A 15,126-nucleotide genomic window follows, 5' to 3' on the forward strand; every position below is an offset into this window, starting at 1 on the left:
CTGGATCCCCACTTGAGTACCCATCCCATCAACACCCCTTTCAGACTTCTGTGAGTTGTGGCAGCCAAGACAGCACTATTCAGGGGTCTTCTCCACATTAATACGGCCAGAAAAGTAGCTACATTGCATTTTATGTGGTGGTGGCAGCTTTTCCTTAGATATATTGAGTTTTCTTCCCTCTCACATGTTCATGGGATGCATTCAACTTACTAGAGTACACACTTAATCTACGTTTGTCGTGTCCGAGGAGGAGTTCTTCCTCAGACCTTCTTCCCTTCATCCCCTGCTGATGAGACTTGTAATGTGGATCATCTAAGTCATCTTTTTCTCCTCGGACTTGTTAGTGTCCTCGAACAAGGCCTAAAACCTAATACATTATTTTGGGCCCTAGCCCCTACAATAACCCTTCAAAACTCCGATTTTTCCCTTCCATCCGAGGAGAAAGAGCGAGGTTTTGATTTTTTAGAGATAAGACCAACTGATTTTTGGTTCACACATGTGGGAGTGGTTACTTCTGACGCTTCGTAGTTTACGAGGCGCTATCAATTACTCCAGGTGACTTTGTGTCCCCCGCATCCAACGGCGAAGCGCAGATCCAATGGCTTGCGTTTCTCCTAGTATTTTGAGCAGGAGTACTCCTTTCCATCTTCTCCTACTATATAAAGCCTTGAAGGAAACCCCTTTGCCTTTCTTTTTTACGAATCTCCAAGAATTTCAGAGAACTCTAGTGCCCAGTCTTCATAAAACACACCAAACTCTTGAGTTTCCGTAGTCATTTCCTGTAAGAAGCTTTTCTTTGAAAAAATCTCTGAAAGTTTCAGAGATTATTATACGAGTACCCGTAAGTTCTCATTCATTTATATTACCCATTTTTCCTCTCGGCCTTTCAGTTCATCTAGATGGGTAGATTCAAGCATTTAATAGATACACCAGCCGCTATGAAGGCTTTTAGAGTTAGGTACCATATTCCACAGGGGGTGGTTTTAGAATATTGCCCTCCGGGCCGAGTACTGACCGATAGAGATATGGGTCAAGTCGTCATTCCTATGATCGCTTTCATAGAGGGAGGAATGACGCTTCCTATACGTAGGATTACCCGAAACTACTTGATTAACCATAGGTTGACCCCTTATCAGTGCACCCCCAACCTATTTAGGGTCTTGGGCTGCGTAAACGCCCTGAATGAGCAGATGGGCTTAGGGCTCACGTGGCACGATGTGGTTCACATGTACGAGTGCCACATGCTTGCCAGTGCGGGGTACTACCTTAAGTCTCGGTTCAAGGACGTTAGGCTAATTTCCTGTCTTCTCAAGTCCAATAAGGGTATGAAGGATGACTACTTGATTGCCTCGGGGGAATGGAGCGACGGTCTTCATTGTCCAACTCAGGCAGGAGATCCAGGTGTGGTACTTTTAGGATCAATCCCCTTGGAAGGAGATTTAACCTTTTAGCTTTATTCCTTTTGCTTGGCACTTCGTTTTTTTTTTTTTTTGGTAGAAAATATCCTTTTAGCGATCTGACCATAATTCCCTTCTCAACTGTTTTGCAGATAAAGCCCACGTTGCTCCGCGGCTTAGCCATACCAACGTTCAGGCCCTTAACTACCTCCTGAGGTCGGAGATTTTTGTAAGCGAGGACAGACAATTACGTGCCGCTCATCTGATCTTGGATTACGAGCCCTTGTCCCACGTCTTTCAGGACATTGGCCAATCAATTAGAGCAGGGAGTTCAAGGTTATCTCTGATCGATGTCTCTAAGCCGGAATTTTGGCTCAAAAGGATCTTCCGCTAGTTACTTCACCAATTCTACAAAACCTTCCACCAGCTGCACAGCCACCTCCATAAGACCATCCCGAAGCCGCAGCATTTATTGAAGAGGAGATTGACTCGTCTCGCCTTTCATTAGAGGAGGAGATAGATGAGTTTTATTTTGAAGAAGACAATCCAAAGGCTCCTTTGATTAACCTCTCGGACGTCGAGGGTGAGCCAGACAGAAACTCCGGCATTCGCGCCCCTCCCCTTGTAATTGCCTGCCCAGACGATTCCTCTGACGAAAAGGAAGATAATATGGCCTTGAACAAGGGCAATAAGAGCTTAAGGGAGCTTATGGCTACCAGGGGCAAAGGGTCGACCTCGAAGGCACCCACTAAGTCCCAATCTCCCTCCAACCTTCCTCCTACTCCTTCACAGGTTCCCGCCGACCTCGGCCTGAAGGCTAACCCTAACTTGAAAAAAAAGAGGCCAGCCGAGTCACTCTAGGAAGGTGAGGTGCGCCCTCGGCATGGCGGAAAACACCAAAAGGTGACCCGGGAACCTCAGGACAAGAGGGCCCCGTCCGTGGAGAGCCGCGACGAGCAGGATAGGGCTGAAATGCGCATGGCACAACATACTTGGAGCCCTCAGCTCGAGGTGGATAGGGCACCAATTCCCTGGAACGCCTCAGTCCGGGAATACCAGAAGGGCCGAGCAAGGCACATTACTGAAGCCCTGGAGCAGCCCATGCTTCTTCCCAGGGACATGGAAGCTTACAGGCGTTTCTCGCAGAACGAACTCTTCTTGTCCCTGAAAAGGGACCTTGCGGTGGTAAGGCAACTTATCCCTTTACAATCATAAGTACTGAATCATATTTTGTTCTAATTCATGTTGTTTTATGATCTTTGGGCAGATTACTCAGCAAGTTTTTATGGCCGAGGAGTGGTATCGCGATGCTCGCAAGCTGGCCAATGCTGAAGCCCTCTCTCACACTAAGATAGAGAAAACACTAAGGGCCATCAAGTAGGAGCAGTATGAGCTAATTGAGAAGCTGAAGGAGGCGCAATCTAGTCGTCTGAGCGCTAAGGCTGGCTTGAAAAATGCGAAGAAGCAAGCTGAGGACCAATGCCAGAAGCTGCACGTGACTGAGATCAATCTTGCCACTGAGAAACAGGCTGTCTTAGATCTCAAGGCTGTGTTACAGAAGGCTAAAGAGGAGACCCAGCTGGCCAAGGAAGCAGTCGAGGCCAAGAAAAGGGCCGCCTTTCAGCTTGGCATGGAGGAGACGCAAGTAAGACTTGCCGAGGAATTTTCAGAAGTATGTAAGAACAACTGCAATGTTACATGGGACAAGGCTCTCAACGTTGCGGGTTTCCCTACAAATTTTGTTTGGAGGCTGCCTGAAAATGTCTTCTACCCCCCAAAGATCCGAGAGGTCCCTGCTGATGCCCCAAAATCTTTCGAGCAACCTGCGGCTATCCCGGATGCCATCCCGATAGCTGAAACTACAAAGTGATCTAGCCAAACTACCAACCAAGGTCAGGAAGCCGAGGGAGAGAAAGGCAAAGGCAAGGGTAAAGGGAAAAAACCCTCTGCCAAGTCAAAGGATCCCTCAAAGGAGAAGGTTGCAGAGGCCGTGGGTCATGGGGTTGACGCCCAAGCCAACGATGTTCCTCCTTCTTAGCCGGAGCAAAAAGAAGACCCTCCTGCTGAAGCTTAGCCCCTAGGGTTTTTCTCTTTTTTTTTTTTTTTTTTTTTTTTTTTTTTTTTTTGTAGTATCATTTTGAAGTAGAAGTGTATTTTGTTTTTGTTTTCAAAGACATCTCGTCTGAGCATATTGTATTATCTTTATCCTTTAATGTGAATGCTTTTCCTTTCATCCTTCATTCTTTTACCTGATGTTGTTTGGATTTCATTGCATAGTTCTGAATGAATATAATTACGCCTTCAATTAGGGGTAAAACTGTGTAGTGAATCTTAGGTAATGAAGGTTGACATGTAGACAGTCTGTATATTGCGCGTAAGTTTAGGTTTAAATTTGCTTTGGGTCTGTTTAGGCTTTAAGTCCTATTTAAAAATCTACATATATGCAGTTTAAGATTATGAAATGCACCCACTTCAAGACCCGTTTGAACTATTTAACGCCTGAATAGATGTCATATTTTATTAATTTTCCCTAAGTCTGTGATCCAAGGAGCCATACAGGACTTAGGTTCTGTTTAACACTTGATAAATGCCATAAGTTATTAATTTCCCCTAAACCTGTGGTCCGAGGAGCCATGCAGGATGTAGGTTCTATTTAACACTTGGATAGATGCCATAAGTTATTAATTTTTCCTAAACCTATGGTCTGAGGAGCCATGCAGGACTTAGGTTTTGTTTAACACTTGGATAAATGTCATAAGTTATTAATTTTCCCTAAGCTTGTGGTCCGAGGAGCCATGCAAAACTTAGATTCTGTTTAACACATGGATAGTAGTGAACCGTATGACGCGCAATTATGATAAAACACAGTGTGAGCAAAACTGCTTTTATTAATAGCAATACCTTCTTAGGTTATTTACATTCCATGGGCAGGGTACAGTTTTCTCATCTAAGTCTTCCAAATGATATGCACCTATTCCTACTACTGAAGTGATGCGATACCCAGTTGGGCCCCAGCTTTCCCCAAGATGGGTTCTTGGCGTTACACAAAATTTTCCTCAGCACCAGGTCTCCTGGCACTAGTGGTCGTAGTTTTATATTGGCATCATATCCCTGCTTGAGTTTTTGGTGGTAGTATGCCAATTGAAACATTTCCTTTTTCTCTTTTCTCTTCAATTAAATCCAAACTTCTTCCTAGCAGTTCGTCGTTGTTGCTTGGAGTGAAGGTGCCCGTTTTCAGCGTTGGAAAGCTAGTCTCCAGGGGGAGGACAGCTTTGGCCCCATAAGTCATAGAGAAGGGAGTCTCTCCCGTCGATTGCCGTGGTGTAGTCCGATAGGTCCATAGGATGTGTGGCAGTTCTTCCACCCATCTTCCCTTCGCATCCTCCAATCTCTTCTTCAACCCATTGATTATGACCTTATTAACAGCCTCGGCCTGCCCATTTCCTTGGGGGTAGGCCGGGGTGTTGATTCGTAATTCCTAGACCGTAACAGTATCTCTTGAAGGTCTTACTATCAAATTGAAGGCCATTGTCTGAGATGAAGGCATGAGGGAATCCGAATCAAGTGATGATGTTCCTCCAGATGAATTTCTTTGCATCCACGTCCCTGATATTGGCCAGGGGCTCGGCTTCGACCCATTTGGTGAAATAGTCTATGCCAACCATCAAGTATCTTTTATTTCCTGCTGCTTTAGGGAAGGGGCCTACAATATCCAGGCCCCACTAAGCGAACAGCCAAGGACTGGAGAGGGGATTAAGGACCCCTCCCGATTGATGGATATTTGGAGCAAACGTCTGGCATTGATCACACTTCTTGGCATATTCTTAAGCTTGCCTCTGCATACCTGGCCACCAATATCCTTGGGTGAGGGCTTTGTATGCCAGTGATCTGCCTCCTGTGTGACTCCCGCAAATTCTCTCATGCAATTCTTTGAGTAGTAGCTCTGACGCTTCGGGGTGTACACATAGCAGATACGGCCCAAAATAGGAGCGCTTGTACAATTTGTGATCCTTAGATAGCCAGAATCGAGGAGCTTTTCTGCATATTTTCTCGGCTTCTGATTTCACTTCTGGTAGTGCATCGTCTTTAAGAAAGCTCACTATGGGATCCATCCAGCTCGAACTCACTCTGACATGATGGATTCGAACCATATCCTTTTTGACTACATCTGCCCTGTCACGCCCCAAACCCCGAAGGGTCCAAAGCATGAGAAAGACGTCTCAAATACCAATAAATTTTTCCTTTTTGAAAATTCAATCCACATAAATCCTATCAAGTGCCAACATCAAGAATTATCATAATAATCCCATAGAATATACTCACAAAGTAAGTCAGAACTTTAAGCATTAATTACAAGGACCATTGGCCACAAAAGAATAGAGGTCTGAATAAACAATTACATATCAACAGCTTGTCCCATTAGTGGGAATACAGTCATAACCACTATAATACACAAAAGAATGAGTCAAGCCTAGTCTAAGATGTACACCATCTAATATATCCATTACAAAAGTTCAGCCTCCATCAGTAGTTAGTCTAACTACTATTAGCCACCCAAAAAGCTGTCTCAAAAGATTGTTGCCTACTCTGAAAAGTTTATAAAATAATGGAATGAGATAGAGCCCTGTAAGTAGCATATTTAATGGGGGTGGGGGAAATGCAAGTTTCATTTTCAATAATAATAATATGACAAAAATGATCTAATAATGAAACACAAAGTTCCTCAAAGTAAATACTTTGAAACTATACATTATAATCTGTGAGCATTAACAATATAATTTCCAAAGCCATAATGTCTAGCATAAGATAAATTATCACAAATCTACCATACTACCAGATAAACCAATCAGGGGATCCACCCATTCACAACTAGCATAAAATTGTCCTCTCTGGTATGCAGACTCTTGGCCCCATGGACAGCAGCCTCACCCATACTCTCAAGGTTTTTCTCTCCCCCCATGGGCAGCAGAGAGAGCGCGTCAAATAGGACCCCTTTTGCATGTGGTCTCTTGGCCCCATGGGCAGTAGCCTCACCCACACACAATCAAGGAACATCTTCCCCCAATGGACAACAGGGAAGAACGCGTCATCCAAAGTGAAAGGACACTAACCTGGATTTGATTCTGTTGTCACAAAGACTATTGGAACCAAATCGGGTGATCACCGGGAAATCACACATGGCATAGGGCTAAAATCACATAAACTCATAGGTTACCTTACTTTGGAACACATAGTTCATATCCAAGTAGTTTTAGAAAACCTTAAATAATCTAACTTCTACAAAGTTTGTAAGGTTTTCAAACTTCATTCTTGTCAAAAGATTTTCTAACAATTTCTCAAATAATACAAGACAAGATAAGCATCTTTAAATTTTTCAATACACCATAAAATCAATGATTTTCTTATCAAAGATTAAATAAAATATGCTCATTTTTCCATATCAACAATTCATGCATTTCCCCAAATACAATACCAAATATGATGCATTTTTCATATATAGTAAGGGTCACAACACAATACTTTTAAGAAAGCATATATCCATATATATCATTTTCCAAAATGTGTTTGACTCAAAAACAATATTTATAAGACATGGTTATTTTCCAAAAATACCCATTAAAAAGCTACTTACCTCGCAACCGCAAAATCCTAATTCTCCAATCTCCAAGAAGATTAGCTAGAACCTAAACAATATCAAGTAAACCTATCACAATAAGCATAGAGCTTGAAATTGCATCCAGCCACAATTTAGGAATTGCCAAATAATCTCTTAATTAGGCAAACCTAGTATTTAACCTCATCAATAATAATATATTCTACTTCCAAAGTTTCTCAACAATTAGATTCACAAGGCATAAACTCCAATTTACAAAGTTAACCCATTTAATATCGTCACCAACATTATGACTAGCTTCCATAAAATTTACACTACATCATTAAGAGACCCATGAAAGCAAAATCAATATATCCTCCAAGAAAAGAAATTTAGAACTTCAACTAACTCCAAATAAATCCAATGGCAATGGAAAAATTAAATTTACCAACCATCACATGTTATAACTTAAAACCCCAAAATTTTCCACCATACATAAACCTTAAGTAGTCATCAATGGCACAAAATATATACCCACTCATCAAATAATTCCACCAATACAAAACCCATACATAAAAACACATAAATATCACTTCCAATGCTCATAAATCACATGGGTAACATTATTAAAGCTTAGATAAAAATAACCTCAAGCAAAAGTGCAAAACCCACCAAAAAGATGAAAATTTTTACCTCAAAAAAAGGATGTGAAGGTGTTTATGGGTTCCCAAAAATTTCTAGTTATCTTGCCGGAAAATGATGGTGGAAATGGTGGTGGTGGTGTGGAAGTGCCGGTGGAGAAGATGAGAGTAGAGAGGAGCGTATGAGAGAATGAAAAAAAAAAAAAAAAAGAAAGGAAAGAAGTGAAGTGAAAGAGCCGGCCAAGAGAGAAAATGGATAGTGTGAAAATGAGTGGTTGAGAATGACGGGTAGTGGGGTTAGGTGGGGCACGTGGGAGCTAAAAAAATCTGACCTTAACCATTTTATTTTTATTTTTATTTTTTTTGTTTTGACTGGGTCGTTACAATCTTCCCCTTTTACAAAAATTTCATCCTCGAAATTTTACGTACCTTGATCTTGAAAAAGGCTTGGGTATCTGGACAACATATCATCCTCACGCTCCCAAGATGCCTCCTTCACCGAATGATTCTTCCAATGTACCTTTACCCAAGATATTGTTCTATTGCGTAACACTTGCTCCTTGCAATCCAAAATCTCTACAGGAACTTCTTCATAAGATAAATCATCACTAATCTGAAGAGACTCATAGCTCAAAACATGTGAAGGATCAGGAATGTATTTCCTTAGCATAGACTCATGGAAGACATTATGAATTCCTGACAAGGCCGGTGGTAGGGCAATTCTATAAGCAACTTCACCCACTCTCTCCAAGACCTCAAAAGGCCCTACAAACCTAGGGCTTAACTTACCCTTTTTGCCAAATCTCATTACCCCTTTCATAGGTGCAACTCATAGGAAGACTTTATCTCCAATTTCAAGTTCCAAAGCCTTCCTTTTAATGTCAAAATAGCTCTTTTGTCTACTTTGGGCTGCTCGTAGTCGATCACGGATCATATTTACCTTTTCACAAGTCCTCTGGATAATCTTTGGCCCCAAGAGTTTTCGTTCTCCAACCTCATCCCAACAAATTGGGGATCTACACTTTCTCCCATACAAAGCCTCATAAGGTGCTACTTCAATACTTGAATGGTAACTATTATTGTAAGCAAACTCCACCAAAGGTAAGTGACTAGCCCAATTCCCTTTAAGATCCAAAGCACATGCTCTCAACGTATCTTCTAGAGTTTGAATAGTCCTTTCAGACTGTCCATCTGTCTGAGGGTGGAAAGCTGTGCTAAAATTCAATCTAGTACCCAAGGCCTTTTGCACACCACCCCAAAAATGAGAAGTAAACCTTGCATCTCTATCTGAAACAATAGTAGCAAGTACTCCATGAAGTCTCACAATCTCATCAACATAGAGCTGAGCTAACTGATCAAGAGAGTAGTTCATCCGAATAGGGAGAAAATGAGATGATTTTGTCATTCTATCAACAATCACCCAAATAGCATCATGACCCTTAGGAGATCTCGGCAATCCTGAAACAAAATCCAGAGTGATTTCCTCCCACTTCCGTTGGGGAATAGGAAGTGGTTGCAACAAACTCGAGGGTCGTTGGTGCAACACCTTAACTTGCTGACAAGTCAAACATTGCTCTACAAAGTGAGCAATCTCCCTTTTCATATTATTCCACCAAAAGTTTTCACGAAGATCACGGTACATCTTTGTACTACCCGAATATATTGTATATGGGGAATAGTGAGCCTCCTCTAGAATCTCCTTTTTAATCAATGGATCATTTGGCACACAAAGTCTACTCCCAAATCTCAAAGCACCATCCTCAGAGATAGAAAATTCAGTTTTCTTTCCACTACGCACCTCATCCATGGTTTTCTTTAAGTGTGGGTCGTCAGCCTGTGACAATTTAATTCTTTCCACCAACGTTGGTTGAACACTCAAACTAGCCAGGTAGGCCTCAAAATGGCCCATAACAACCTCCATCTCCATCCTTTCAAGCTCCCAAATAATTTCCTCTTGAGTGGTTAGCAAAGCAGCTGAAAAACTTGAAGGCTTTCTACTAAGAGCATCAGCTACAACATTAGCCTTACCAGGATGATAGTTAATAGAGCAATCATAATCCTTAACCAATTCCAACCATCTCCGTCGCCTCATATTTAACTCCTTTTGGGTAAAAAAATACTTTAAACTTTTATGATCAGTGAAAATCTCGCACCTTTCCTCATACAAGTAATGTCTCCAAATTTTCAAAGCAAAAACAACTGCAGCCAACTCCAAGTCATGAGTGGGGTAATTTTTCTCATAATTTTTCAACTGACGAGAGGCATAAGCCACAACCTTCCCATTTTGCATCAACACACAACCAAGTCCCTTATGAGAAGCATCACTATAAATGACAAAACCCCCTGTACCTGAAGGGATAGTTAATACTGGAGCTGTGACCAATCTCCGCTTTAGCTCTTGGAAGCTTTTCTCACATTCTTCCTTCCACTTGAATTTAACATTCTTTCGAGCTAATTGTGTCAAAGGAGCCACAATGCGGGAAAATCCCTCTACAAATCTTCTGTAGTAACCAACAAGGCTCAAGAAACTTCTAACCTCACTCACATTTGTAGGCCTATCCCAATTAACCACCGCTTCTATCTTATTAGGATCCACTGTAATTCCATCCTTAGATATCACATGACCCAAGAACTCTACTTGATTCAACCAGAATTTGCACTTCTTCAGCTTAGCGTACAACTTCCTTTCTCTTAGAATCTGTAAAACAATTCTCAAGTGTTCTTCATGCTCTTCTTGACTCTTAGAATAAATCAAAATATCATCAATGAACACAATCACAAATCGATCCAAGTACTCATGAAATACCTTATTCATCAGATCCATAAAAGTAGCAGGGGCATTAGTTAATCCAAACAGCATCACCAAAAATTCATAATGACAATATCTAGTCCGAAAGGCCGTCTTTGGTATGTCCTCATCCTTAATCTTCAACTGGTGGTAACCAGAACGGAGATCAATCTTAGAAAAGACTTGTGCTCCTTGCAACTTATCAAATAGGTCATCAATACGAGGCAAAGGATATTTATTCTTTATGGTGACTCTATTAAGCTCACGGTAATCAATACATAACCTCATAGACCCATCCTTTTTCTTGACAAATAAAACTGGAGCTCCCCAAGGCGAGGCACTAGGGCGAATAAACCCTTTGTCCAACAATTCTACCAATTGCTCCTTATGTTCTTTCAACTCTAAGGGTGCCATTCTATATGGTGCCTTAGAAATAGGTGCAGTGCTAGGGATGAGATCAATAGAGAACTCAATCTCATGATTCGGGGGCAACCTAGGTAGATCATCAGGAAAAACATCCGAAAATTCCCTCACAATGGGAATGTCTCCTATCTCCAATTCTCCACTTTGTAAATCCACTACACTAGCAAGAAATCCTTGGCATCCCTTTCTAAGCAAGCGGTTTGCTTGTATGCATGATATCACACGAGGCATAAAAGGAAAACATGAAGCCTTAAATAGAAATTATGATTCACCTGGAGGCCTAAACACCACCTCTTTCTCAAAACAATGCACACTAGCATGATAAGAAGCCAACCAATCCATGCCCAAAATGACATCAAAATCATGCATATCTAACAACACCAAATCAGCCAATAACTCTCTACCCTCAATACAAATAATACAAGACTTAAGCACAAGATTAGTCATAATGTATCACCAACGGGGGTAGAAACCAATAACTCAAAATCAAGTAGTTTAGGGCTCTTGTCATGATTTTTAGCAAATGCACAAGAAACAAAAGAATGTGTAGAACCAGGATCAAAAAGAACTTTTGCATGTGCAGAGAACAAAGGAAGTGTACCTGCCACCACTGTATCCGTGGCCTGAGCATCCTGAGTAGTCAAGGCATACACTCTACCTTGCACCTTCTTCCCATTGTCATTACCTTTTGCAACTTGAGATGAGGAAGAGGAACCCGAGCCCTTAAAACTTGGGCAATCTCTAGCAAAGTGTCCGGGTTGCTTACAAGTAAAGCAAATCTTGACCCCATCACAATTTTGTCCATCATGAAGTTTACCATAACGAGAGCAAGACTTCTTATCACCAGATTGAGGATAGGCACTCTTGCTATGCCTAGAAGATTGTCCTCTATTACCCGAGTTTTTAAAGAATCATTTCTTATGCCCTTGACCCTTACCATGTTGAGAATTAAAGGGCCCTTGCTTGTTTTCACTTTCCTTGGAACTGGCGTTGTACTTAAAGTCTTCTTCAAGACTCATTGCCCGCTTCACAACCTCCGTAAAAGTATCCACTCCAGAGGCTATAATGAGAGGGCGAATCCTACCATTAAGGCCCTCCCGAAACTTTTTCACCTTCTTGGACTCATTCGGAATCAAGTAAGGAGCAAAGCGAGAGAGCTCAACAAACTTAGCAACATACTCCTCCACTGTCATAGCCCCCTGAACCAAATCAGAAAATTCTCTTGCCTTACGGTCCCTTACTACATCGGCGAAGTATGTCCTATTGAAAACTTCCTTAAACTTCTCCCAAGTAATGGGAGTGCCCCTTTCCAACTCCGTACTCAACAATGGCTCCGTGCTTGACCACCACCTATCAGCAAAACCCACAGCCTCCGTAAAAGTATCCACTCCAGAGGCTATAATGAGAGGGCGAATCCTACCATTAAGGTCCTCCCGAAACTTTTTCACCTTCTTGGACTCATCCGGAATCAAGTAAGGAGCAAAGCGAGAGGGCTCAACAAACTTAGCAACATACTCCTCCACTGTCATATCCCCCTGAACCAAATCAGAAAATTCTCTTGCCTTACAGTCCCTTACTACATCGGGGAAGTATGTCCTATTGAAAACTTCCTTAAACTTCTCCCAAGTAATGGGAGTGCCCCTTCCCAACTCCGTACTCAACAATGGCTCCGTGCTTGACCACCATCTATCAGCAGAACCCTGAAGAGCATAAGTGGCATACAACACCTTCTGAGCATCAGTGCATTCAAGTGCTCTCAATAATTTTTCCATCTTTAGCAGCCAGTTCTCTGCTGCCATCGGATCAGGTCCCCCATCAAAAGTTAGAGGGTTTTGCTTATGGAACTCCCCAAAAAGGCAACCCTCCCTCCTACGTTCACCACCTTGGACTGCTCTAGCAATCCTAGCATAAATCCTATCTGCCACCTCATCAATCTCGCCACCATCAGGAGTGACAGATCTCTCACGCTCTTAGCGCTGCCTATGGCCATGCTATGGAGCTATAACCTCATCCACATGCCTTACTTTACGTGCTTTCTTTTTAGGAGGCATAATGTACCAAGGTACTTATACCTATACCCAAGAAACAAGCAAGTAAATCACAAGGCAACATAAAAGGTTAACATAGAAAAGATAGATGAGGAAAAAAGAATAGTAGGTGGAAGCTGAAATAAAGGTACAAAATAAAGAATTCATCAAACCCCTAATGCTCTGACTTAAATCAAAATCAATTCCTATTTTCAAAGTCTACAGAATCATAACCTAAACTCTGATACCATAACTGTCACGCCCCAAACCTAGAAGGGTCCAAAGCATGAGAAAGACGTCTCAAATACCAGTAAATTTTTCCTTTTTGACAATTCAATCCACATAAATCCTATCAAGTGCCAACATCAAGAATTATCATAATAATCCCATAGAATATACTCACAAAGTAAGTCAAAGTTTTAAGCATTAATTACAAGGACCATTGGCCACAAAAGAATAGAGGTCTGAATAAACAATTACATATCAACAGCTTATCCCATTAGTGGGAATACAGTCATAACCACTATAATACACAAAAGAATGAGTCAAGCCTAGTCTAAGATGTACACCATCTAATATATCCATTACAAAAGTTCAGCCTCCATCAGTAGTTAGTCTAACTACTATTAGCCACCCAAAAAGCTGTCTCAAAAGATTGTTGCCTACTCTAAAAAGTTTATAAAATAATGGAATGAGACAGAGCCCAGTAAGTAGCATATTTAATGGGGGTGGGGGAAATGCAAGTTTCATTTTCAATAATAATAATATGACAAAAATGATCTAATAATAAAACATAAAGTTTCTCAAAGTAAATACCTTGAAACTATACATTATAATATGTGAGCATTAACAATATAATTTCCAAAGCCATAATGTCTAGCATAAGATAAATTATCACAAATCTACCATACTACCAGATAAACCGATCAGGGGATCCACCCATTCACAACTAGCATAAAATTGTCCTCTCTGGTATGCAGACTCTTGGCCCCATGGACAGCAGCCTCACCCATACCCTCAAGGTTTTTCTCTCCCCCCATGGGTAGCAGAGAGAGCGCGTCAAATAGGACCTCTGTTGCATGTGGTCTCTTGGCCCCATGGGCAGCAGCCTCACCCACACACAATCAAGGAACCTCTTCCCCCAATGGACAGTAGGGAAGAACTCGTCATCCAAAGTGAAAGGACATTGACCTGGATTTGATTCCGTTGTCACAAAGACTATTGGAACCAAATCGGGTGATCACTGGGAAATCACACATGACATAGGGCTAAAATCACATAAACTCACAGGTTGCAATACTTTGGAACACATAGTTCATATCCAAGTAGTTTCAGAAAACCTTAAATAATCTAACTTCTACAAAGTTTGTAAGGTTTTCAAACTTCATTCTTGTCAAAAGATTTTCTAACAATTTCTCAAATAATACAAGACAAGATAAGCATCTTTAAATTTTTCAATACACCATAAAATCAATGATTTTCTTATCAAAGATTAAATAAAAGATGCTCATTTTTCCATATCAAAAATTCATGCATTTCCCCAAATACAATACCAAATATGATGCATTTTTCATTTATAGTAAGGGTCACAACACAATACTTTTAAGAAAGCATATATCCATATATGTCATTTTCCAAAATGTGTTTGACTCAAAAACAATATTTATAAGACATGGTTATTTTCCAAAAATACCCATTAAAATGCTACTTACCTCGCAACCACAAAGTCCAAATTCTCCAAACTTCAAGGAGATTAGCTAGAACCTAAACAATATCAAGTAAACCTATCACAATAAGCATAGAGCTTGAAATTGCATCTAGCCACAATTTAGGAATTGCCAAATAATCCCTTAATTGGGCAAACCTAGTATTTAACCTCATCAATAATAATATATTCTACTTCCAAAGTTTCTCAACAATTAGATTCACAAGGCATAAACTCCAATTTACAAAGTTAACCCATTTAATATCATCACCAACATTATGACTAGCTTCCATAAAATTTACACTACATCATTAAGAGACCCATGAAAGCAAAATCAATATATCCTCCAAGATAAGAAATTTAGAACTTCAACTAACTCCAAATAAATCCAATGGCAATGGAAAAATTAAATTTACCAACCATCACATGTTATAACTTAAAACCCCTAAATTTTCCACCATACATAAACCTTCAGTAGTCATCAATGGCACAAAATATATACCCACTCATCAAATAATTCCACCAATACAAAACCCATACATAAAAACACAT

The 15,126-nt window shown here is 40.8% G+C and overlaps 1 protein-coding gene and 1 long non-coding RNA gene across 6 annotated transcripts in view; one reads left to right on the forward strand and one right to left on the reverse strand.

Annotated features, from left to right (window-relative positions):
* Positions 1-15,126, forward strand: part of LOC126724745 (probable disease resistance protein At4g27220) — a 94,266-nt gene that overhangs the window by 20,067 nt on the left and 59,073 nt on the right. The gene's annotated exons all lie outside the window — the stretch shown is intronic.
* LOC126724751 (uncharacterized) lies at positions 5,679-7,836 on the reverse strand. The gene is made up of 2 exons (XR_007655113.1): positions 7,684-7,836; positions 5,679-7,081 (listed from the first exon to the last, which is right to left on the reverse strand). It is a non-coding gene; the product is annotated as an uncharacterized LOC126724751 (long non-coding RNA).

This window comes from Quercus robur, chromosome 5, assembly GCF_932294415.1.
Source record: "Quercus robur chromosome 5, dhQueRobu3.1, whole genome shotgun sequence".
In the NCBI taxonomy this organism is placed as follows: Eukaryota; Viridiplantae; Streptophyta; class Magnoliopsida; order Fagales; family Fagaceae; genus Quercus; species Quercus robur.